Genomic DNA, 24,217 nt, shown 5'->3' on the forward strand with positions numbered 1-24,217 from the left:
TCCAATACGGGGCTTGAATTCAAGACCCCGAGATGAAGACCTAAGCTGAGATCAAGAGTCCGTGGCTCAACTGACTGAGCTGCCCTGGGCAACCCCCTATTTTAAATTATGTGAGTAATGCGTACTCAAAAAGTTGCTCTTTGTTGAGTATGCGTTATTTTAACAACAAAAACGTTAACGCTAAGAATTTAATTTTTGAAAAGACAAAACAATAGGGGTGCCTAAGTGTCCAACTTCAGTTCAGGTCATGATCTCGCAGTTTGTGAGTTCGAGCCCCACATCGGGCTCTGTGCTCACAGCTCAGAGCCTGGAGCCCGCTTTGGACTCTGTGTCTTGCTCTCTCTCTGCCCCGCCCCTGCTGGTGCTCTGTCTGTCTCTCTCTCTCAAAGATAAACATTAAAAAAATAATAATTAAAAAAAAAAAACCCAGTAAGCCAGTGGGAGGGTGAAGACCTCAGTTTTTGTCTCTGTTCTTGGCCAAAGGGGAGCCTGGACAGCATGTGGAGAGCTCATCGCTCCAAGTGTTCTGAATTTAATGGACTGCTGCAGACAAATCTTCTCTAGGTTTCTCAGGAGCATTTTCATTCCCTCATACTTTGCACATCAAAATGGTTCTTCTATACATTTGGGTGAAACATTTCTTATATCGTTTGTCTGTCCACAGCCCTTAGCCTCTACAACTGGTTCTCAACCTTCTCTGAACATCAGGATTACCCAAAGAAACCTGGAAGATACACTGATGCCTGGCCTCTGTCCCAAGACCTTGATATAACTTGGCTGGGATGGGGCCAGGCATCAGAGTTCCGGGTGGCTCTAATGATCGGGGATGCATGGGGCTTGGCACCATTTGACAGATTGGATCTATTTTCCCCCCGGAAATGTGGAAATTGGGGAAGAATGTTTCCTTCTTGGAGACTGGGGATGAGAAAGAGAGACAGCCAGCAGCAGGGTGTGGAGTCGGACTCGGGCACGGTGGATGTGTGTGAGTTGACGCCACCCGAGGGAGCCACAGGCAGCAGGTTGGTGAAGAGGAGAGAATAATAAAGAGATTGTTGGCAAGAGGGCTTCCCACTCCCCAGGCCAGTGAGCATGCATGAGGCGGTCCGTGGTCTCTTTGAAATGAGGTGTGACGCCTTCAAAGTAGGAAGTTGGAACTTTGCTCCACTGGAAGAAAAGGAGGGAAATGAAAAGGCAGGAAGTAAGAAGCGGAAGATCTCTTGAGAGCGGTTACTCGGCTAATGTCAGTGCTTTATAAGGGAATCCTTGATCTGGAGGTCAGGAACTGAAGGGCTTCTGAGGGTGTGAGTCTCTTCAGAAGTTCAGGTAGAAGTTTCTGGGCATTTGTGCATAAATACATTTTAGAGAGGAGAAGGACTTAAGGTTTATTCTCAAAGGAGTCCACGACCTAATCATTTGAAACAACGACCCTATAGAATGGGACATGTCAATGACATCTATCCTTCCAAACCTAGGAATTTAAATATTTTTAGACGTTTATTCATTTTTGAGAGACAGAGACAGAGCACAAACGGGGGAGAGGCAGAACGAGAGCGAGGCTCTCTGAAGCAGGCTCCTGGTTGCGAGCTGTCAGCACAGAGCCGGTTGTGGGGCTCAAACCCATGAACTGAGAGATCATGACCTGAATCGAAGTCAGAAGCTCAATCAACTGAGCCACCCAGGTGCCCCAGAATTTAAGTATTTTAAAACAAATACTGATTACACTGATCCTACAGAGATGGAGACAGAGAGCAGTAAGTTCCATGCGAAGTTTAAATGATGCATGTATTCTATGTGGACCTGTGTGTGATTATTGGAACTTAGGCTGGTTTTGAAGTTGAAATGGAAGAACTGTGCCGTGTGTGGGAGGGACAGAAACACTCATATGCTCTGGTAGCAATATAATCTGGTACAGCCATTGTAGAACCTATTCTGCATTATCTCCTAAAATTACAGCCAACAGAATTGCATGTAACATGTGCATCAAAGAACGTTCACAGCAGTGTTGTTCTTTATAGTCCCAAATGTAAACAATGGAAGTGACCACAAACAGTGGAATAAATAATTAAGTGGTGGCAGTCCTAAAATGGAATTCCATGTAGCAATGAGAGTGAAATAGAACCACATAGAACAGTGTGTTATAGGAAACTTACAAACAATAACATGAACAAAATGAACAAGATACAAAAGGAAACACACTGACTGGCTCCATGTATATAAAGTTCAAAACAGGTCCACCTAACCTGTGGCATTAGGAGTCAGGAGAGGGGCTGCCTGTAGGTTGTGGGGGCTTGAGCAGGCCTCTGAGACGCTACTAATGGTCTATTTCTTGGACAGTACTTGGACATATTCACTTTGTGATATTTGTCAAGATGTACACTTAAGGGGGTGTTTGGGTGGCTCAGTTGGTTAAGGGTCCAACTCTTGATTTTGGCTCAGGTCATGATCTCACAGTTTGTGGGTTCAAGCCCCACAGTGGGCGCTGTGCATCCAACTCTTGATTTTGGCTCAGGTCATGATCTCACAGTTTGTGGGTTCAAGCCCCACAATGGGCTCTGTGCCAGCGGCAGGGAGCCTGCTTGGGATTCTCTCTCTCTCTCTCTCTCTCTCTGAAAATAAATAAACTTAAAAAAAAAAGATGTACACTTATGATCTGTGTCCTTTTGTCTCTAAATACCATACTCTAAAACAATATTTCTGCTTGTGTATCTCCAAACACGACCACATGGCATCACATTTAAATGGCAGAGGTCTTGTATACACAGTGTATAAAGAATTGCTACAAACATAAAATATAGAAAGTTGGCGAAATAAATCAAAAGGGGCTTCACAATGGAGTCATGAGCAGGCATGCAGTTCCTAAACAGTGGCACAGAAGGGGTGTGGGGACTTGGCACCCTTCCGTCGTCTTGGCCAAAAAGACGGCACCCATTTCGTGGACTTAGTGTATTTCTCCAGACCCAGCATACAGCGGGAGCTTCTTGTTGGAATCGGTTCCCTCACCCCCCAAGTCCCATGAGGGCTACAGGTGGGGATCCGGGATGCAGAACACATAGGGCACCCACATCACAGCTGAAGAACCGCGACCTTAGCTGGACCCCAGTGTCAGTAGCTGTTGGCAAACCGCCATTCTTCCCTCTAGAGAAAGAGACGTTTTCTTTGTTATGCTGAAATGGAAACAAATCTCTGTGGAGAATTGGTGTTCTCTGTTTTTAATTTAAACACAAATTAAGATTTTTTTTTTTGTCTAATCAAACTAAATAAAGCCATTTTCCTTACATATTCTTCAACTTTCATTCTGTATGTTTGTAATTCATGGTAGAAAAAGATTACCTCGTTCACACTGTTGTCTCCTATTTCTGGTCTAAATATTCTCTGGTTACTTAATTGTCCTGTGTTTGGATGGTTACAGGTTTTTTTTTTTTTAATGTTTATTTATTTTTGAGAGAGACAGAGACAGAATGCGAGGGGGTTAGGGGCAGAGAGAGAGGCAGACACAGAATCCGAAGCAGGCTCCAGGCTCTGAGCTGTCAGCACAGAGCCCGACAGGGGTCTCGAACTCACGAGCTGTGAGATAATGACCTGAGCCGAAGTCGGAGGCTCAACCGACTGAGCCATCCAGGTGCCCCTGGATGGTTACAGTTTTAATCCAGAAGGTGTTAGTGATAAAGTTATCAACTTTAATAAGTTTGAGAAAACAGGGCTGGATTTTTGCATTTATAAATGAAAATTATGGGTGCTATCAGTTTTTCTAGCTGATATACAAGAGGATGTGAAATGTTGCCTTAAATTAGTAGTTGACTAAACTTCATTTGGTGAAGAAAATATTTCACTTAGGAGATTTTGTTTATCCTTCATTTGTACAATTGCCATTTTCCCAGTACAAAAGTATTTCAATTACAAAAAGTATTTCAATTCTGGAGGCCAAAGCTATAGTTTTCATTATCCCTTGAAATTTGCACCCAGAGTTACATGGCCCTAAATGGCAAAGTCAGTGGGACACAGTAGCTAATTCTTTGCCTTTTCTTCAGGAATTTCTCTGTTTGGAAAAGAGGACTCCTTACCTGGAGACTGAACTTGTATTTATAAGTAAGTGGGGGCTGGGGGTGCCTAGGTGGCTCATTTGGTTAAGCGTCTGACTCTCAGTTTCAGCTCAGGTCATGATCTCGCAGTTGGTGGGGTCGAGCCCCACATCAGGCTCTGTGCTGATAGCGTGGAGCCGGCTTGGGTTTCTCTCTCCTCTCTCTCTGTCCCTCTCCCTGCTCGCACACTCTCTCTGTCTCTCAAAATAAATAAACACTTAAATAAATAAATAAAAAATAAATAAGTGGGAAGTATAAATAAATAGACATTTAAATAAATAAATAAAAATAAATAAGTGGGATATAGCAAGACATGAAAAGTAAATTGCATAGGGATGAGGGGGCTCGTAGAAAGGTTTAGGGGTAATTAAACCTCTGTTTCATCTTTAAAAGGTAGGGAGGTCGGGGAGCCTGAGTGGCTCAGTAGGTTGGGCGTCCGACTCCGGCTCAGGTCATGATCTTGCGGTCTGTGAGTTCGAGCTCCGTGTCGGGCTCTGCGCTGTCCGTTTGAATCTGATGTCTTCAATGGGAAATAAGTCTTATATATAAATCCACCTTTCAATAGTCTACAAACACTCTTGTTGAACTGTAGAAAAAAAGTGACAAAGATTTTGAATATAATATTGACTTCCCTAATTTTTATTATTTAAAAAAAATTTTTTTTATGTTTATTCATTTTTTGATAGAGAGAGACAGAACATGAGTGGGGGAGGGGCAGAGAGAGAAGGAGACACAGAATCTGAAGCAGGCTCCAGGCTCTGAGCTGTCAGCACAGAGCCTGACACAGGGCTCGAACTCACAGACTGCAGGATCGTGACCTGAGTCCAAGTCGGATACTCTACTGACTGAGCCACCCAGGCGCCCCCAAGCCCTCTGGGTGATTCTGATGCACATTAAGCTTTGAGAACCTCGGCTGTGTAGTTCCAAAGAAAAGATTAATTTCAAATTAAGAAGACGTTTTCAGATCCAGTTCAAAGCAGGAAAACCAAACAAAACACGGAAGGGAAGAATGCTGGATAAAAGTTTTTCTTCCTAAAATATATGAGAAGATAAATGGAGAGGTTGCTGCGGGAGCACAGAGGTTCATTATAACTACTGGATAAAATATGATTTTACATAATTTGGCTGAGCAATCTGAAAAATTATAGCCAACCTGAAGAAGAAAGGGCTACTTTTTATTTTGAACTTTTCATTTGGTGGTTTCTGTGTCTAAGTTCTTTGAGGAATTACTGGTTGTGAATATGGGAAATCCTCTAATAAAGGGTAAATACAATGAAATATGCTTTCAATATTTTCTTTCCCACCAACATGAAAATGATTAAAAACGACAGACTTCCCAAAGGAAATAATGTCAATATATTCTTATGGTGCCTAGTTAGTCAATGGTCGATTTGACATGTGGCAAGGAAGAGTAGTTTGCTCGGAAGTGACAAAATCTGAGAAAAAAGAATTTTTTGTACCTTCAGGAAATGATCCTTGCTAAACTGATAGACAGTTTACTGCAATACAGAAAGAAATGCAACTACTTTGAAATTAAAATAGACCTGGTGACTCTTCCCACAGAGCCTGCCCCCTGCCTTGGTGAACAGACCAGAGGTGCACTGTGAACACAGGAGCTCCCAGGGTGCTGTCCGTGCCCCTGGCCGCTGTCTTACGGCAGTGAGGGCTGCAAGCACCACAGTGGGACAAGAATGTCCCGAGGGACCTTTTACTGTGGCACTGGATTGCCATCTTGCCTTTTGGTGTTAAGGTCATGACGGGTCAAAACTCTACCAGTAAAAACACGGCTTCTACCGACAGGAATCCTAGAAATACTGGTAAAATTTAAATTTAAAATAAAACAAAAGGGGAGCCTGGGTGACTCAGTTGATTGTCCGACTCTTGACTTCAGCTCAAGTCATGATCCCAGGGTCATGGGATGGAGCCCCGTGTCAGGTTCCTCATTGAGCATGAAGCCTACTTGGGATTCTCTCTCTCTTTCTCTCTCTCTCTCTCTCTCTCTCTCTCTCTCTCTCCCCTCTCCCCCCACTTGTGCTCTCTCACTCTTTCTCTCTCTCAAATAATAAATAAATAAATAAATAAATAAATAAATAACAAAAGAAAGAAGGAGCAGAGGGGACTAGAGAAAAGGTAAGAAATCTCCTTGAATTGAACATGCCCAAACAGCGACTTGAATTAAATGTTACATTTTTTATAAACCCTTAATGCTAATATTAAGAGCCATGGTCTCTGTTGGGATTATGAAAGGGTTCCCCCCCCCATAAATTAGCAAAAAATAATATATGCTATTAAATCCACATATTTATTCAAACCTTTGGATAATGGTTAAGCATATGGTTTAGACACTTCAGATTAAGGTACAATCTCACACATTGTTAAGAAAAGAAACAAGAGGTCCAAAATGGAGTCACTTGTGCTGAGCCCCATGCCAGTGAAGCCAGACATAACACCTATCCCAATTGCATTTTCAGCCTCTCCCAGGAGTGGAATTTAAACCAATAAGCCTGGAATTACCTGACCAGTACTAGTGAGGTCATCTGCCCGATAGACCTTAAAGGAAGGAGACCTGGCCTGAAACAATCCTTTCCTTTGCTTATGACTTGCTTGTCCCTGCCCCCTCCTGCCTCTAAAAGGTTCCATTTTGTTTAACTCCTCAGCGCTCCTTCCTACTTGCGAAGATGGGATGCTGCCGATTCGTGAATCATCGAATAAAGCAAACTATATCCTCACATTTACTCAGTTGAATTTTGTTTTTTAACAATGCCCATAATTTTTCTGTCACCTTTGCTGCGAAAAGAAAGCCTCTGACAAGTGGTCACACTTTCCTGAAGTGTGAAGAAAGAGAGGTGTGTGACTATTCCCTGGTGTCCTGAGCTGGCAGACCTGAAGATTTTGCCTCTCCTGTGGAGCCCCGGGACTGAGAACATGACCGAGCCCTGAGATGACACTAGTTGTGCAGCCAGTAAGGGGGTGGGGGGTGGTGGGACCAAGGGTTCAGAAGACCATCCCCCCTATGCTTTCCTGCTAGACGTGGTACAGCTAACCAGAATCTTCTACCTCGTTCCCTGAACTCCTGATGAATTTTCCAGAAGAACAATGAGGTAGAAAAGAAACTACTCTTTACTGAGTGTCTGGCCGGCTGCTTTATACGTGGAGTGCCATGTATGCAAAGCTTCGAGGTAGGATGTATAATGGTTCACTTGCACGCACCCATCGCTGCCTCCCTACCCAGACTCCCCTTCCCGTCGAGGACGCTGGGCCACTGGCCCTGGAGCTGGCAGCATTTCCCCAACCCCCGCTGGGTCTGGTGAGATCCCTGGCTCAGGCTGGGCTAGTCAGTTCTTTCTCTCAGGGGAGTTCTGGAACACAAGGAGGAGCAAAAGGAGTCAGTTAGCTATGGGAACAGAGCTGCAATGCCATATGTGGTCGTAGTTCAAGCTATGACAGACTGAAGCCAGACGCAGAGAAAACTACAAGTGAGCCAAGACAGATGGCTTGCAGAGAGAAGGGCAGACAAGGAACTCTACTGCTGTGTAGATGGCAGGAACTCTGATTTTCTAGTGCAATGTGGTGTGATGCCATTTCCTTTCTTAGAGACCTGAGGGAGGAGATTGAATCCTCAGTAAAGCTACCTTCTATTTATGTAAGGAGGTTTTGCCTTGTGTTCCTGGTGTAAAAGAATATATGGGCTTAACCCAGTCTGGGAATCTAAGTCTGTATGATATAATTCCCAATCTTCTTCTGGAAAGAAATTAGCATTCTTGATTAAAAAACAAAATTAAGGGCCCCTGGGTGGTTTAGCTGGTTAAGCATCCGACCCTTGATTTAGGCTAAGGTCATGATCTCATGGTCCAGGGGATCAAGCCCTACATCGGCTCTGTGCCGACAGCATGGAGCCTACTTGGGATTCTCTCTCTCCCTCTCTCTCTGTCCCTTCCCTGCTTGTGCACTCTTTCTCTCAAAATAAATAAATAAACATTCAAAAAAATAAAACAATTTCATGATAAACTTTAATGAAGAATGCTTCTGGGAAACCTGTCACCCACCCACTCAGCCAAGTGAGACAAAGGTGTTCTTTTTTCTTTTTTTTAAGTTTAGTTATTTGTTTTGAGAGAGAGAGAGAGAGGGAGGAGGGGAGAGGCAGACAGAGAAGCCCAAGCAGGCTCTACACTGTCAGAGCAGAGCCTGATTCCGGGCTTGAACTCACGAACCACGAGCTCGTGACCAGAACCAAAGACGGTTGCTTAACTGACTGGGCCACCCAGATGCCCCAAGACAAAGGTGATCTTTAATCAAACATCTTTTTCTTTTTTTTTTGAATCTTTTAAAATGTTTATTTGTTTTTGGGAGTGAGACAGAACGTAAGCAGGGGAAAGGCAGAGAGAGAGGGGGACACAGAATCCAAAGCAGGCTCCAGGCTCTGAGCTGTCAGCACAGAGCCTGATGCGGGGCTCAGACCCACGAACTGTGAGATCATGACCTGAGCCGAAGTCAAATGCTCAACTGACTGAGCCACCCAGGCGCCTCAACAAACACCCTTTTCTTATTACATCTGGTCTAATCATCTAACCATGCAAGATTGCACTAAATCCTATACTTAAATTGTCTGAAAAGCTTACTTTAGCAGGAAGCAATCAATCATTGTTCTGAGGCAGTGGTGGTCAAAATGTGGTCTCACCTGGGAACTTGCTAGAAATTCAAGTTCTCAAGTTCAACCCAGACTTACTGAATAGGAAACTCTTGGGGGTGGGGGCCAGGTGATGCTGACACATGGGAAATTGAAGAACGACTGCCCCGGGGACTCTGAAGCTCGTAAAGATGGTTGTTGGATACTTTCAAGAACCACCTCTGGGTTGGGTTGTATGGGAGTGGAGAGACTCTAAGCAGAAACCACCTTTCCATATTCTTCTTGGCACACAGTGGCCTCATTCCAATGAATAAATTATCCTAAAGACAAGGGCTTTGAAATTTTACTGGGTGGACCCCGTGAAAAGTCCACCCACTGTTTATACCATAAACTGGGTGGGGGGGGGGCTTCGGGAATATGACCCATAGGAACCCCAAGCTGCTGGTGAGCCCTGGCTTCCCCACTCAGGAGGAGGTTGACAAATAGGCCCTGCTGAGTCTCCCCTTCCAGGGAACATGCCCAAACAAGTCAGCAAAACTCTGCTTTGCTTGCAGTTATTAGCCATGCGGCTCTCCCACTGACACATTTAGTTTGGGGACAATGTCATGTCCCCAAACAGGAGGCCTTAGACTTGACAGATGGCAAGAGCTAGCATCTTTCTTTAGAATGAGGAGCAGAGAAGAAACCTTAATAATTGGGGGAACACAAAGTTGGAAAAGGCAAAAATGGTCGCCTCCTCTCTAGACTATTCCTCACCAGCCCCCTCCCACCTTCATCAGTGGGAAGTTGTTTATTCTTTCCTTTGCGCCCCATGGCAGCACCCATCTTCCCTAACATCCTAATACATCATCCTTGCTTGTATATTGGCTCCTTAATGAGACTCTTTGAGGCCCAAAGCAATGATTAGTCATTTTTGTGTTCTCTGTGTTTGGCAAAATTTATGTGCTAAATGAATGAGCCTTAACTAGGGCTGACTCAGATGTTTGGGTGGGAAATGGAGTCAACCAGCAGATTCTAAGACTCATTCAGTCAAACCTTCCGACTATACAGATTTCTGTTGGGTGCATGCTCGTGTTCTCCATCCTACCACCCCCCCCCCCCGCCCCACCCCACACACACATAAACACACATCTTGATGTGATTTCGGGCAGTTAAAATTTCCTCTCAGTTTAAAAATGCTTCAAAAAAATTTTAAAAAAATTTAAAAATTAAAAAAAAAATGCTTCAAGTGGCTGTCAGAGCTAACTGCAACAGTCCATCCAAACAGAATTAGCGTCGAGATAACACCTTTAAAGGAAGGTGGGTACTATGCATGTGTAGGGTCATTTCTGTTCCCATCACTCAACCAAAGAAAAAATCTTGAGAATTCATACTGCAGTTTTTTCAACCTTGTCAGTTCCTTGGGGCTGCTCAGAAGTGTACCTTTGAGTTCCCAGCGAACAAAGATTTGCTAAGGAAAGGAGGCGTGTCAATAAGATTAGACACTGTTTTCTTAGCTAAGTGCACTGGCACCATTCAGGGACTTGAGGTGCCATTTACATATAAACAGTATAATTGCAGTGATAGCGGGAGCTGGCACAAATTAGGCGGGTGCCGGATATGCTAATTACAATTCTCTACAATCCAAGGAGGCTGTTTGGAAAGAGAATTTAGAATTGGAGAGAATTGAAACCGGTGAGGTTAAGTGACTTCCCAGAAGGTCACACAGCTAATTAATTGGAACTTGTCTGTGTGTTTGGAATGTACAAAAGGTTTGGCATACAATATCTCATTTAACCCTCCCAACAGCCCTTGGGGGAGTATTTTATCGCTATGATTGTCCTGCTGTTGGCGGACAATGGAAGCTACATAGAAGTTCAGTCACAATTTGCCCGGATTCGCTCAGCTAGCAAGATCCCCTGTGGTCTGCTGAGATCTCAGCCGAGGTCAATCTGGTCCCAAAGCGGGACATTTGCAGGTCATTCTTTGCTTACCAGGGGCAGAGCAAGGTTGGGTGTCCTGATTCTTTCAGTAAAAATAACTGTAAGTTCTCTACAATTTGAATTAGCCTTCGGGGCGCCTGGCTGGCTCAGTCACTGGTACATGTGACTCTTAATCTGAGGGTAGTAAGTTCAAGCCCAGCATTGGGTGTTTAGCCTACTGAATAAATGAATAAATAGATAGATAGATAGATAGATAGATAGATAGATAGATAAAGTCTTCTATTTAGTTCCCAACCAAATTCACTCTTATCAAGATTTTTATATTTCATTCCATTCCCAGCCTGTCTAAATAGCAACAAAGCTTTTATTAATATTGTGAATCAGGAGCAAATATTTTTACGATTTTCTTTTCCATGTTCCCCCCCATGGGAGATTTGCAGCGTATCTAGTAGCAATCGATGTGGGATATTCTCCGTCCTTACTTTTCCAAAATCAAAAAAGGAAACATTCACGTTTACATGTTTGGAGAGGAGTACTTATACTTTAGTACAGCAAAAGTATTGGATGAATGAATGAATGAATGAATGAATGAATAGATTCATTCCTCCTTTATTCAAGAAATTTCTTAGTGATTAGCAGGGCATCTCTCAGACTTACCCTGAAATGTGTATACAATCTGGTCCCAGCTGTTTGTGCAGGAAAAATATGGAAATGTTGCAATTCATATGCCACAAGCCCTGGTTCAGCATTCCGCTCCTGTGCTGTGTCCTGAAGCCGGCCGAGCCTGCAATGACAGGAAATGAGGATCGTCATGACCTAGAGGACCTCAGACAGCTTGGACAGTGTGCAGGGTGGAGGTCAGGGCTGAACTAGCGGCACCATGAAGGAGATGGGTGGCGGCTGTGCCTGGCATATTGAACTTGTTCAAGGAGGACATACTCTGAATTGATTGGCTTCCGCTTTGGGGAAGCAGAAAGAGAAGAAGACAAACATTCTGGAGCCCAGAACCAATTTAAAGGATCAGGAAAGCGGCACGGACGAGGGGCTTCTCTTCTTGCAAGCATCTGCTCGCTCCTCTGTCTTCTGAAGGTGCCTTCCAAGCAGAGTTTCAGGGACACGCTCCTGGCCATTCTTTTTCATTCATTTTATTTTCCAGTGAAAATCAATGTCCTCCAAAGCAGACAAACAGGGGGATGGGATTGTGGCAACTGTCTCCCTAGTCATTAATGTGGGAAAAATGCTATGGGAGACAAGGAGCTAAAAACATCCAAATCTGTGACCCAAGAAGCTAAGTCAATTCCACACACGCATGGAAAATCATCGAAAACCTCATGCACCCTGAAGATGTGATTTTCACATCTCGGATGCTATTACTAGTATTAAGGGCTCTTGCAAGGCATTTCGTTAAGTCAGGATTGGATCTGACCACATTGTCTCTGTGCTCAAATAAACGTTTGAGACTGAGATATTTACAGCTTTTGAAGGCATGGACCAAATGCATGCTTCTTATTCATCCTATAGCAAGCACATGCAACCCAAGAGCATTCTTGGTGGGCTGACGCTTGTCCGTTGTTTCTTCCACCGTGTAGCACGACGGGCAACAACTCCAAACCCAGCGGTGTTGTCAAATGGACACTGGAAAATCACAAGTCATTTCCCTCGTGCCTTAATGGGCTCTGTTTGCCCAAGTCTCAAAGAATCTAATTGCTTCTTCCTTTGCTCCTCTCAAATGACATTCTCACGGGGCCACATTTAAGTTTCTGAAGGGACCTAAAGACAGCCAATTTGGGGGTGGGGGCGCCTCGTTGGCTCAGTCAGTTAAGTGTCTGACCTCGGCTCAGGTCATGATCTTGCGGTTCCTGGGTTCAAGCCCCGCGTTGGGCTCTTTGCTGATAGCTCAGAGTCTGGAGCCTGCAGCCTGCTTCGGATTCTGTGTCTCCCTCTCTCTCTGCTCCTTCCCCGCTCCCTCTCTCTCTCTCTCTCTCTCTGTGTGTGTGTGTCTCGAAAGTAAATCAACATAAAAGAAGAAAAAGAGCCAATTTTTTTCAGGTTCTTAAGGTCAGCCCTTCCTTAGATCACCATACAGGGATAGGCTGTTTCCCCACCTTTTCAATTTCTAACTTCTACAGAATTCATTTGAGCAGAACTCATCTCTCCTGTATGCACTCCACGCGCTCCCAAAGGCCTCTGATTCCTGCTGCATATAAAACTCTCCCTCCACCATCATCTCACTCATGAATGGAAATTCCAGAAATGCTCCTGGCTTTCTAAACCCAGAAAGCAGACGCGATATCGTATCATCGGCCTGACGACCCTTAGTTCTTCCCTTCCAGTTGTCTCTCTAGCAGATCTGTCCTCTGTGCATCTTGCGAAGTCAGCTCCCTGTCACCCCTGGGAAAGGTCCACAGCAGTTCCGATGGGTGCCTGACACGCCCGGGTCACCCCACCTGCAGGGAAGGCAGCTGTTTATGCCCCGAGGGAGCTCAAGGCGTGGCCGTGGCTGTGCACTGACAGAGCACTTCTGAGTGCAAAGCCTGCCTCCGCCCCTAAACAGTGTGGTGGCATTTGCTGAAGTACCCCTTTCCCTTGCTGCTCGGTTTCTCCATCTGTAAAACCGAGAGAACACGCATACCTAGGGCCCATTGATCCATGCGAGAAGCCTCATTTTCTACCTCCACCATCAAGCCTTGCCAGACGTAATTACTTCCCTCTGCATGTTTTCTTTCTTGTATATATATATATATATATATATATATATATATATATATATACATATAAAAAAAAATATATATATATATATATTTTTTTTTTTAATTTGCAAACTGGAATACCTGTTCGTATTTTTCAAGCACACTCTTAGCGGATTTATACAGGAAGCTAAATTACCAACACAAAGCTGGTTGGAGGGCATGCACTCAGAGGTGCTGGTATCTTGAATTCATGATACATTGCTTCAAACCTTCATCCCCCCGTAGCAATAGCTAATCTTGATTCAGGTCTTGCGGGGGTGCTGAATAATATGATTCTGTCTGTATGTATTAACAGTATTTAATACTCGCCGTACTACTTGTTTTGTTACTGGTTGTAATCCTCCCAACAGCCCTATGAGTTAGGCACCATTATTACCACCATTTTATAAGAAAACAGGGGCATGGAGAGAACGGGTAACTTACCCAAGGATACAAGTTGGCCACGCTGGGGTCTAGCACCAGAGCCCCAGCTCCCAGCTACTGCATCGTGCCTTCTCATAGAAGTAATGCGGCAAGACCTCGCCGCGGATGTTCACCGCGCTTTGAATCACGTACGCCGCCCCAAATGAACTTGGCTGTTTTGATTTTGCTCCTTGATATTTGCACGTTTTCCCCACGCTCGCTTCCCTCAGCTTAGGAGGAGCAGCGAAGGAACTAGGGATTGCGGATCTCCTCTTCGCCTTTGATGTCACGCGTCAACATTTTCTGCGGAAGTGCCAACACCAGGAAGTAATAAGAGTAAATAATAGGATAGAGGTCCTTGGCCATCCGTGCTTCTGCGAACACTATACCACGCAAGTCCTGGTCAAAGCAGCTCCTGATTCAAAAGGAAAGCTTCTGGGGATGCCACAATCTTTGCTTCCTTGGTCATAGATCCACACCTCTCAAATTTTGCAGAAATACTCACCTGCTCCCAGCCGTTTCTGAATTTACAAATTCTTTAAAGGGTGTGAATCTGCTCTGTAATTCACTTTGAAAAGTTCCAGGCATCTAGGAGGTAGTAAATGCTGATGCTTTGATTTTGATTTCTCCATGCTTCATTAACTGAGATTGTAATGAGTTTCTGTTTGAAAAGCTGTAAGATAACCATTCTTCTCATCCATTTTCTTGCCCTGGAGATATATATAGAAGCAGTATAAACGAAAGCTTTGGGCTCCATAATTTTCAGTGAATAAGGCCAAAATGAAATCCAGAAGGTTCTACTTGATAGAATGTTGTCTAAGATTCTAGAATCTTGCAGAATGAATAGATGGGAGGGTATCATCCCTGAAGAGGGATTTAAACAGACGACAATGCTATGTTGTTCTAAGTTACAAGTAGCAACACCCTTGACCTTGATGATGCATCTGTAGAGCCTTTGAAGAGCGGGAGCAAGGAAAGAAAAAGAAAGGCAACTTTTATGATTAAATAAAATCATGATCCGTGCAGAATGTTTCTCAGCATGTGGAATATTCAAGATACCAGACAACAACAAAGATGCTATTTTTGTCTTCTTGAGGAATAAAGACCAGAAGGAAAGCCGTAGTAATGATGGGAGCTCCTGCACTTCTCCAGTTCTGTAAGTTCTTAGCTGTCTTCCTTCTTGACACCTACTTGCTCCAGTGGTGAGTTCTATTAGTTAGGTAATAGGCAGAGATACACTACCTGCCCACTGTGTGCGGATTTCTGTATTGCCCTATGGCTCTGTACTTGAGAAGGTTACACTCCGTGGACGACAGCCAAGAATACATCTATAGAGCTGAAAGAGAACCATTTGCCCAGATCAGAATCTGTTCTGTGGCATTTTTGGATACACGGCCTTCAGCATAGGCAACGCTCTCCCAGAGAACTTGCCGTTGTACTTTTAAAGATAGCCCATTCCATTCTATCTCGCTTATCTTTTTCAAGACGAAGACAATGAAAACCTTCAAATACTGTGTTTCATTCCTTTGAAATACTGACTAGGCAATGAATTTTTATTTTACTTATCTCCTCATTCTATGCTTCTATGATTATTTCATTTTTCATTACTTGGTAAATTTCCAAACTCCTTGATTATACTTGAGAAGCACCCTACAGAGAAAACAGAAATAAGTAAACAAATTAAGCTGCATGGCAGAAAAGAATGGGTTCATGAAATCACTGAATGCTGCATCGTAGATTATGAAATGACATTATGTTGGTGGAAAAATTAAGATACTCATGTCACTGTAGAACAAAAGTAATTTGGGTGCCTGGGTGGCTCAGTTGTTAAGCATCTGACTTTGGCTCAGGTCATGATCTCACAGTTTGTGAATTTGAGTCCCACATCAGATGAGCTCGAGCCCCGTTTCTGGTAAGCCCTGCTTCTTTCTCTCTCTCTGTCTCTGCCCCTTGCTCACTTGCGTCCTCTCTCTCTTTCAAAAAAAAAGGTGGGGGGTTCCCTGGGTGGTTCACTTGGTTAAGCATCCAGCTTCAGCCCAGGTCATGATATCATGGCATGTGAGTTCGAGCCCCGCATCAGGCTCTGTGCTGACAGCTCAAAGCCTGAATCCTACTTCGGACTCTGTGTCTCCCTCTCTCTCTGCCCCTCCTCTGCTTGCACTCTGTCTCTCTCAAAATAAATACACACTAAAAAAAAAAAAGAACAAAAGCAATTTTTGGAGTTAAAGACTGTCTATTCAGCATCATCTCCACCGTAGGTTTTGATCTGGGCAGCTGTTAAGGAGGTTGAGGTGCTCAGAGACTTGTCTTTAAATAGATAATGATTTTTCAATATTTATATAGTCCTTTTCAAGGACAAACAAGACACATTAAAGCACGAAGGTTATGTTTCACATAGTCATAGATTTGTGAAACACAGAGTGAATACTATATACCATTTCAGCTTCTTTGCCTTATGCTGGCCATCATAATTATCCGTTCACCAGGGGCAACACCTTGTGTCTGAGTAAGTCCGGTTCATTGCTCATGGCAGTGAGGGAGAAAGGACAACCCAGGAGCCTTCAGTAGGAGAGTGTGAAAGAAAACCCAGATTTGGTCTCGGGTGATTTGGGGGAGGGTGTAGTGAAGTGGGACTTTGCTGTTGATTGGATGATGTCAGGAAGTGGGCTATTTCTGAATGGGTATCTTAATAAATCTTATAGAAGGAGGGACGATGGAGCAAGGCTGAAGGTACAATTGGTAAGAAGCAGCAGTCATTCAAATTAGGGATCAGAGAGGGATATTTGAGCATTTGAGTGGTTTAGAAAGTGGTCGTGTTTTGTCTTTGTTCACACGGGACTACTGGGGGAGTGCTCTTGTTTTGGTCTTGACCCATACGATCCCAGAGTGGCCTTGTCTGATGCTGAGCCTCTGTGACACTGTTTATGTTTAATGGGAGAATACCATGGCCTGGTTTTGAGATCTGGGCCAGATCCCAGGGAACAGGGAGGCCTGGGTGATAGTGGAAGCCAGGTCCAGATGTCAGGGACAGCTTTTCTCTTCTAATAATCTCCATATGAGATTATGAGCCCCATCATGGCAGATGCCATTCTTTTCATCACTGCTATTCCCAATACCTACATATAGCCTGGCATTTTTGAAGGTGTTCAATGAATAATCTTTGAATGGATGTGTGTATAAATGACTGAGTGTATGAGCAGGCTATGGAGATTCTTCAACAGTCTTCTAGCCGATTATATTTAAAAGAGTTAAAGAAAACAAAGAGTTCATGTCTTCTTAGCGTAGGTGGACATGAATGAGTCAGTCTGCTCCAATCAGGAGACATTCTTACCTTGAGGAATGTGCATTAGTCATAGAGTGACCTTATGGCCTGAGCTGCCTGTTCAGGTCCAGTGCATGCTTGTTGTCTCATGTAATTATTAACGGTGCCCCTTCATTCTCAAATATTCTATGGTCTGATTACGATCTTCCTAATTACGGACTGGAGGACTGCTTCAGAATAACAACCAGTGGTCCCTGTCCTGGGGGTTCCTAACTAGGGACTAACAAAAGGACAGGATGGCGATGCTCTCCAATGCCTCTTACCTGCTTTTCAAATTCTCAGATCCCGTGAGCAGTATTTAAAGAGGCAAGTGTGAAACGGACTTACTCTAAGCAATACCGAAGGCCACTTAAAAAACATGATTAACTCTCAATAGTCTGCCCCGATAGGGTAATCAAGAATATGCATGACTAACATTTGTCATTTTTATTCCATCATATGAACCTTTTTCATTATACTGTTCTCCTATTAAAATTGGTTTATATTGGGTGGTACATTTTGTTTGAGAATGAACAGAGGTGGCCTACAATTTGCTATAGATAATCCCATGTTGATAATTAAAATAGCATGGGCAAATTCACCTCAACCTCCAGATTCATGAAGCTGGGACATTCATTAAAGCTTATTTAAGTTCAACTCTCTAATTTTACAGATAAGGCCTCAAAGGTCCAGGAAGACTGAACTATTTTGTCCAAGGTAAAAGAACAAATCATTGTGATCAGGTACAGAGCTTACATTGTTATATCGCCTCATGGGTGAAATTCTCTTGACAGTAAGTTTACATAGAAATAGTAATCAAAATGTATTCATACGTGTGAACTTTCATAGTGTTGTATTTCCTGAATTAATCAGGAAACTTCTAAGTACGATGTGCTATGGAGCCCTCTATAAATCCATTGTGCTATTTTTGCTTTCCATGTAAACAACTCTTATTTTATATGGAAAGAAGAGCACTGTGGTTGGGAAAGCCAATCAGTGAGATAAAGTGGTTTCTGGCATCTTCTATTTCACATCCCCATTTCTGTTTTGAAAGGTAGTAACTGTGTAAGTAGAGATGTAAATAATAGTGAATTACTACAAAAGCAAACACACACATGCTGTACATTTCAGAAGCTACATAGTGAAATCTGGAATGTTCTAAATCAAGGGAGACAAACATAACATATTAATTTCCCTGAGTTTTTCAGAGTATACATGCTGCTAATGAGGAGAGGTAGAGAATTTTGATTAGTTTCCCTTATTTAACAGTGTATTTTCCATGTGTGTGAAGCTTAGAATCTCAAAATAATTTTAAACAATAATTAAAAATATTTTGGGGGGCGCCTGGGTGGCTCAGTCGGTTGAGCATCCGACTTGGGCTCAGGTCATGATCTCACTGCTTGTGAGTTCGAGTCCTGCGTCAGGCTCTGTGTTGACAGCTCAGAGCCTGGAGCCTGCTTCAGATTCTGTGTCTCTGTCTCTCTCTGCCCCACCCCCACTAGCATCTCTCTCTCTCTCTCTCTCTCTCTCTCTCTCTCAAAAATAAATAAACATTAAAACAATTTTAAAAAATATTTTAGCAGTTATGTTGCCAGAAGAAGGAAGCACAAATTTCTAATTGTAAGTTTAACAAACATGTCAAAAGCTTTTATAAGGGAACACTGCCTCATTTAATGAAAGGAAGTCTTAGAATTACCAACGTTTCCAGACTCTCATTTTCTCCTTGCTGGGGGAGGGATGCCGTCACAACACCGACCACTAGGGGGCACCCCCCCAACACATCTTACCTGTTTCCGTATAGGAACAGTGGATCTCAACTCTGTCAGTGCACAACCCCCCCCACCATGAGAATCATTATATGCGTATCACTCCACTAAACATATTTTAATTTTAAATGTTTATTTGTTTTTGAGAGAGAGAGAGAGGCAGAGAGAGGGAGACAGAACTCCAAGCAGGCTCCACAAAATAATATGTATTTCAACATATATATAAGGCTTAGGTACAAATACTAGAAAATACATATAATGAGGTAGTTAGATTCTACACGTAGAAGCAATTTGCTAAAACACAAATACAGGTGGGTTATGGTGATGACTCATGTACCTTGAGTGGTGCTGCCATCAATGACAGAATGACTGAAGACGAAGAAGTCATTGTAAATCTAAAAGTTAAGTCAGTCATGACTTCTATTGTAGCTTCATTCCTTTTTTAAAAATCCAGCATAGGGGTGCCTGGGTGGCTCAGTTGGTTGGGCGTCCGACTTTGGCTCAGGTCACGATCTCCCGGTTTGTGAGTTTGAGCCTTGCGTTGGGCTCTGTGCTGAGAGCTTGGAGCCTGGAGCCTGCTTTTGATTCTGTGTCTCCCTCTCTTTCTCTAACCCTCCCCTGCTTGTGCTCTGTCTCTCTCTCAAAAATAAATAATAAACATTTAAAAATTAAAAAAAAAATCCAGTACATATGGGAACGCTAAAAATTCTGCTTTATATGTGGAAGCATTGCATTTATGTGTAAAACTGTGCTATCGTCCAATGTTTGTGTCTCTCTCAGCCCCAAATTCATATGAAGGTCTCAGGAGGTGGGACATTCAGGAGTGATTAGCTCAGTTCGGTAGAGGCTTCATGAATGGAATTAGTACTATTATAAAAGAGACCCCAGACGGGTTGGCCTTGTGAGAACACCAGACACGTGACCCCATGTGAGGACACAAGAAGATGGCCATCTGCAGTCAGGGAGAGCTTGCACCCGAACTTGGCCACACAGGCACCCTGAGCTCAGTCTTCCAGCCTCCAGGACTGTGAGAAATAAATTTCTGTTGTTTACAAGCCACCCAATCAATGGTATTCTGTGATAGCTGCCCAAATGGACTAGGACAGTCACATTCTAGGCTCAGATAGTGACAGGTTTGATTTTTGTTTTTTTAACCGATGTGAATGTTTCAGAAGGGCTTTTGGAAGTTGGACAGTATGTGGAACAATTCTTCTCAAGGGCATACTGTGACATTCAGCATCCCTGACCCCTCCCCTAAATTCCACAAGTGCCCCGCAACCCAACTGTCAAGATAAGAAAAAGTATGCCAGAATGCCCCTAAAGGTGCTCCTACACTGATTGAGAACCACTGGTCAGGGGCAAAAGGCCCTCCCTTCTACCCTCATGTGTGTCCTTCCTCTAGCTCTCAGAGGAGAGGGAGATTTGCCTCCTTCCCCACAAGACTGGCCCCTGGACAGCACTTTGGTGGGACGTTGTCTCCAGTTCAGATTTAGAGTACATCTCTATCTTGGTCTTTCCACGTCTGTCATCTGGAACTTCACACTCAGCATTGGAAGGAGTTTCAAAAAGGAACAGGAGGAAATGCAAATGATGAGCATATGACACCCAGAGCTGTGCTAGAAATACCAACACAGGGTTTCTAGGATGTGGTCAGACAGTTACCTGCATCAAATGTATTTGTTAAACATACAGATTCCAGGGCTCCACTCCACACCTTTGAAATCACATCTCCGGAGCATGTGGCCATAGCCATAGAATCTGCATTTTTAAAAATGTCTATTTATTTATTTTGAGAGAGAGAGAGAGAGACAGAGAGCTCACACATGAGTGAGAGAGGGACAGAGAGAGAGAGAGAGAGAGAGAGAGAGAGAGAGAGAGGGAGAGAGAATCCCAAGCTGTGTCTGTGCTGTCAGAGGCTGACATAGGGCTCGAACTCAAAAAGTGCGAGATCTTGACCTGAGCTGAAATCAAGAGTCGGCTTTTCCACTGTTTTCAAAGAGGATTGTTTCTGATGATTTAAGCAAAGAATGATTTCATATTCTAAATGCACTTTTGTATTAAAATAAGGGAAAACACTGGAAAAGGATGTCCCTAGGTTTGGACAAGGTTTTGAGGGTACAGAAATTCTGCATATAATTCTGCCTGTGCATCCAGAGCAGTAAAGGAAGCGTAGTCCCACGTCATTTTATTCCCACTATGAGTCAAACAAGGTTTAAAAATATTCGTATCTCTTTATATAACTGTGGCGATACTAGATTTTCTAAGTTTTGCTCCAAGTTTGGTTTGCTCACATTTTAAAGAGTATTGATTATTCCACTGGTATTAAATGATAATGGTGATGATGAGAGTGATAATAATACCTTCCTTACCCAAGGGCACAGAGAGTGCTAATGCCTTAGGCAGCATCTGGACCCAGATTTCCCTGGTGTGGAAGCCTCAGCTCTTGTCACTATCCCACACTGCTCCTTGACAATGGATACAGTCATACCAAATTACGTACCACACCAACGATGCTGCATGCAGTAGGCCTCTGCAAAAGAATGAGAAAATCAGAACCTTGGTAGAGAGTGCAAGTATCTAGAGAGTGCAAGTATTTATAACACAGGGTTTATAATGCAGGGAACTGATTACAGAAAGGGGGAGGAGTCAAGAGCCCAACCGGGAACAGTGAAGGAACCCAGAGATCTGCAACCACAGGAAACCACCAGCACCCTTGACTGAGAGGCAACAGGCGGTGGCGAAGTTACCAGAAGCCATGGGGCATCCAGTGAAAGCTGAGAGAAACCCAGTCAGCCAGTGCACAAAGGAGACCAGGCCACTCTGAAGAAGCCACTGGAGGCAGAGAGAGAAGGTGATAACCCTGGTTTCTCCCTTGCTGCTACACTCCAGTCTCTGCGGGCCGTGCCCAGTCGGCAACCCCAGGAACCTGGAAAACCAACCTCATCAGTTGTTCCCTCCCCTGTACAGAGCAGGCAGGGAAGGGTGAGGACTGGGTCTGAGAGCTGACAGATCCAAACAGACATCCCCACGTGGGATTTTGTTGTTGGTTTCCAGAATACAGCACCTTATGGCTTCTTTAAATAGTAACCCCCTAACACCTTTAGACTTGCTTGATGGAACACAAAAATTTTCTTTTTAAATCACACGACTTTAAAAACATCTATTCATGCAAGAGGATATCTTTTTTATACCTGTAACGTACTGAATATTGGCAAAGGAAAGCATTATTGAATGCCTTCTTGCAAAGGGCCAGCAGAAACAATTGCCAGGCTAATAATTCAGGGTATGAATTTTGCTTGACTTCTCATCTGAGGAAAAGGGAAGCTGGTACAAATAGTACGGTCATCTGGCTAAAACTTTTGGAACACTAATTTACTGGAACATTTTACGGTGGCCTTTTGCGTGATTACATACGGTATGAGGAGCTTGGGCTAGGGGTCCTGGGCACAATTCTTCGGAAATGTAGGGTATTGGAGACTTCTGGGTCTCTGGAGGAAGTTCTAAGCGAAGGTCCTGGCCCCTGAATTACACAGTAGGTTGTGCTCCCGGACTGACAGCCAGTTCCTGATTAACGGCCAGTCACCCGAAGAGGAGAGTTGGAGCGCCCTCTAGGGGAGAGCTGGCTATCCCTGGGTGCCGGGCCTGGGCACCTCCCGCTGCTTTCTGCAGTCTCTTTTTTTCTTCAAATGCTCCGTGAAATACGGCTGTGGTTTTAGCAGACATTGCGTCAAAGGAGATTCAGTACAGATTATACTCTGTGTGTGCTGTCACACATTCAGAGGACTTGCCAGGTAAATGGCTCAAAAAACATGAAGAGCAGCAGAGAGGTCAGCATTTCGGTGCCCTCAGAGCTCGGCCACAGAACGTGGCCCAGCATCACTGCCGACAGGCTGTCTTCTGGGCGTATGACTCTCCTGACTTACAGTGATTTTTTAAAAAAGCACTTTCTCCTGCCTTTTTTGAAGGAGGCGGCTAAGTAGGGTAATTTGTGGTTAAGATCATAGACTTTGGAGCCTAATTTTCCTTGTATCCTCCCAAGTCTATCCCCGTTTCTCTACCCCTACCACTACTGTGTTTGTTGCCACAGCCACTGGCTGTTCCCGCTCACTGCTCACGGATCTCCGTCTCCTCCCTGCTGCCACCGCTGGGATCTTTCCAGGCAAATAAGATCAGCCATATTCACCATCCTCCAAAGGCTGCCCCAGCCTTTAGGGGATTATCCACAGGGTATATGGTCCCACCAGCCTTCCAGTGATATCTCACCTACAGCCCCTGCTCTGCAAATCCCCGGCACCCACCCAACGACAGCCCATCCTTGTGGGAAAACTCCAATCTTCCCAGGCAGGGTTGGGGAAGGGGTGGGGGGCAAATGCTCTCCGCAGCAACTTGTAATTCTTGACTATTCCTTTGCCTCCTGGCAAAGCCAAGTCTAGACAAGGGGCTGGGCCTTACTCCTTTGAGTAGCACTCAACACCCAACGCCTGGGACAAAAACTGGACTCAAGGATATTTGAAAAGCACTTTACAGTTTGCACAGCGTTTCTCACATCTGCTGATTTAATCCTCACCACGCTCATGTAGCGGTATTTTCTAATTATACAGGCAAGGGGACTGAGGCTCGAAAAAGTGGGTGGCCCACGTTAGACTCCCAAGGGACAGAACCGGTACTCAACCCGTGGTAGGACTGAGAATTCTACAGACTTTGTGTGAATCCCGACCCGGCCAAGGACTGGCTAAAGCACCGACTTCACCTCCCTGCTCCCGTGACCTCATCCTTAAAGAAGACAGTAATTCCAATTCGGGCTTGTTGTGAGGATTAAATAAAACAATGCCTATGGAGTGTCTAACAGCGCCTGGCTCGCGGCCGGAACTATAAATGTGAGTTCCCTTTCTGACCCCAAGCTTGGCGAGCTGCTTCTCCTATTTCTACGGCAGCTCCTCCTTCTCCGAGCTCCGGAGGCCACAGGGGGTGCCAACTGTAGAGCACGGTGCCCGCTTTGACGCGATAGCTGCATAGGGTACCAGCAGTCCTTAGAGGAGTGTGGGGACTACGCGCACAGATGTGAGAAGACAGCGGGGACGGAACTAGGAGAACCTAGGAGGCAAGGGTTGGATGGAGGGGCCCGTGGGGGCCGTTGGTCAACAACAGAGGGGGGGCTGGGACCCCACTGCACACACCACCCAGGGGGCCACTCACGTCTCCCGGACATCCAGTCTCCCGCAAGTGGCCAGTGTCCGCCTCTCTGCCACCCCACTTCACCCTTGCTACTTCCTTCCCTCCCCAGCTCTCGGCACTGTCCTCAGAGCCTCAAAAAGCAAGGAGGGTCCCAGGGCGAAGAACGCTGGGGGCCGCGTCGGGCGCGCGAGCCCG

At 44.5% G+C, this 24,217-nt stretch overlaps 1 long non-coding RNA gene across 1 annotated transcript; it reads right to left on the reverse strand.

Moving 5' to 3' along the window:
- Window positions 1-4,589: 4,589 nt before the first annotated feature.
- On the reverse strand, window positions 4,590-24,210 carry LOC131490381 (uncharacterized). The gene is made up of 5 exons (XR_009251069.1): window positions 24,044-24,210; window positions 21,217-21,377; window positions 13,802-14,733; window positions 11,286-11,412; window positions 4,590-4,665 (listed from the first exon to the last, which is right to left on the reverse strand). It is a non-coding gene; the product is annotated as an uncharacterized LOC131490381 (long non-coding RNA).
- Window positions 24,211-24,217: the final 7 nt, after the last annotated feature.

This window comes from Neofelis nebulosa, chromosome 11 (genome assembly GCF_028018385.1).
Source record: "Neofelis nebulosa isolate mNeoNeb1 chromosome 11, mNeoNeb1.pri, whole genome shotgun sequence".
In the NCBI taxonomy this organism is placed as follows: Eukaryota; Metazoa; Chordata; class Mammalia; order Carnivora; family Felidae; genus Neofelis; species Neofelis nebulosa.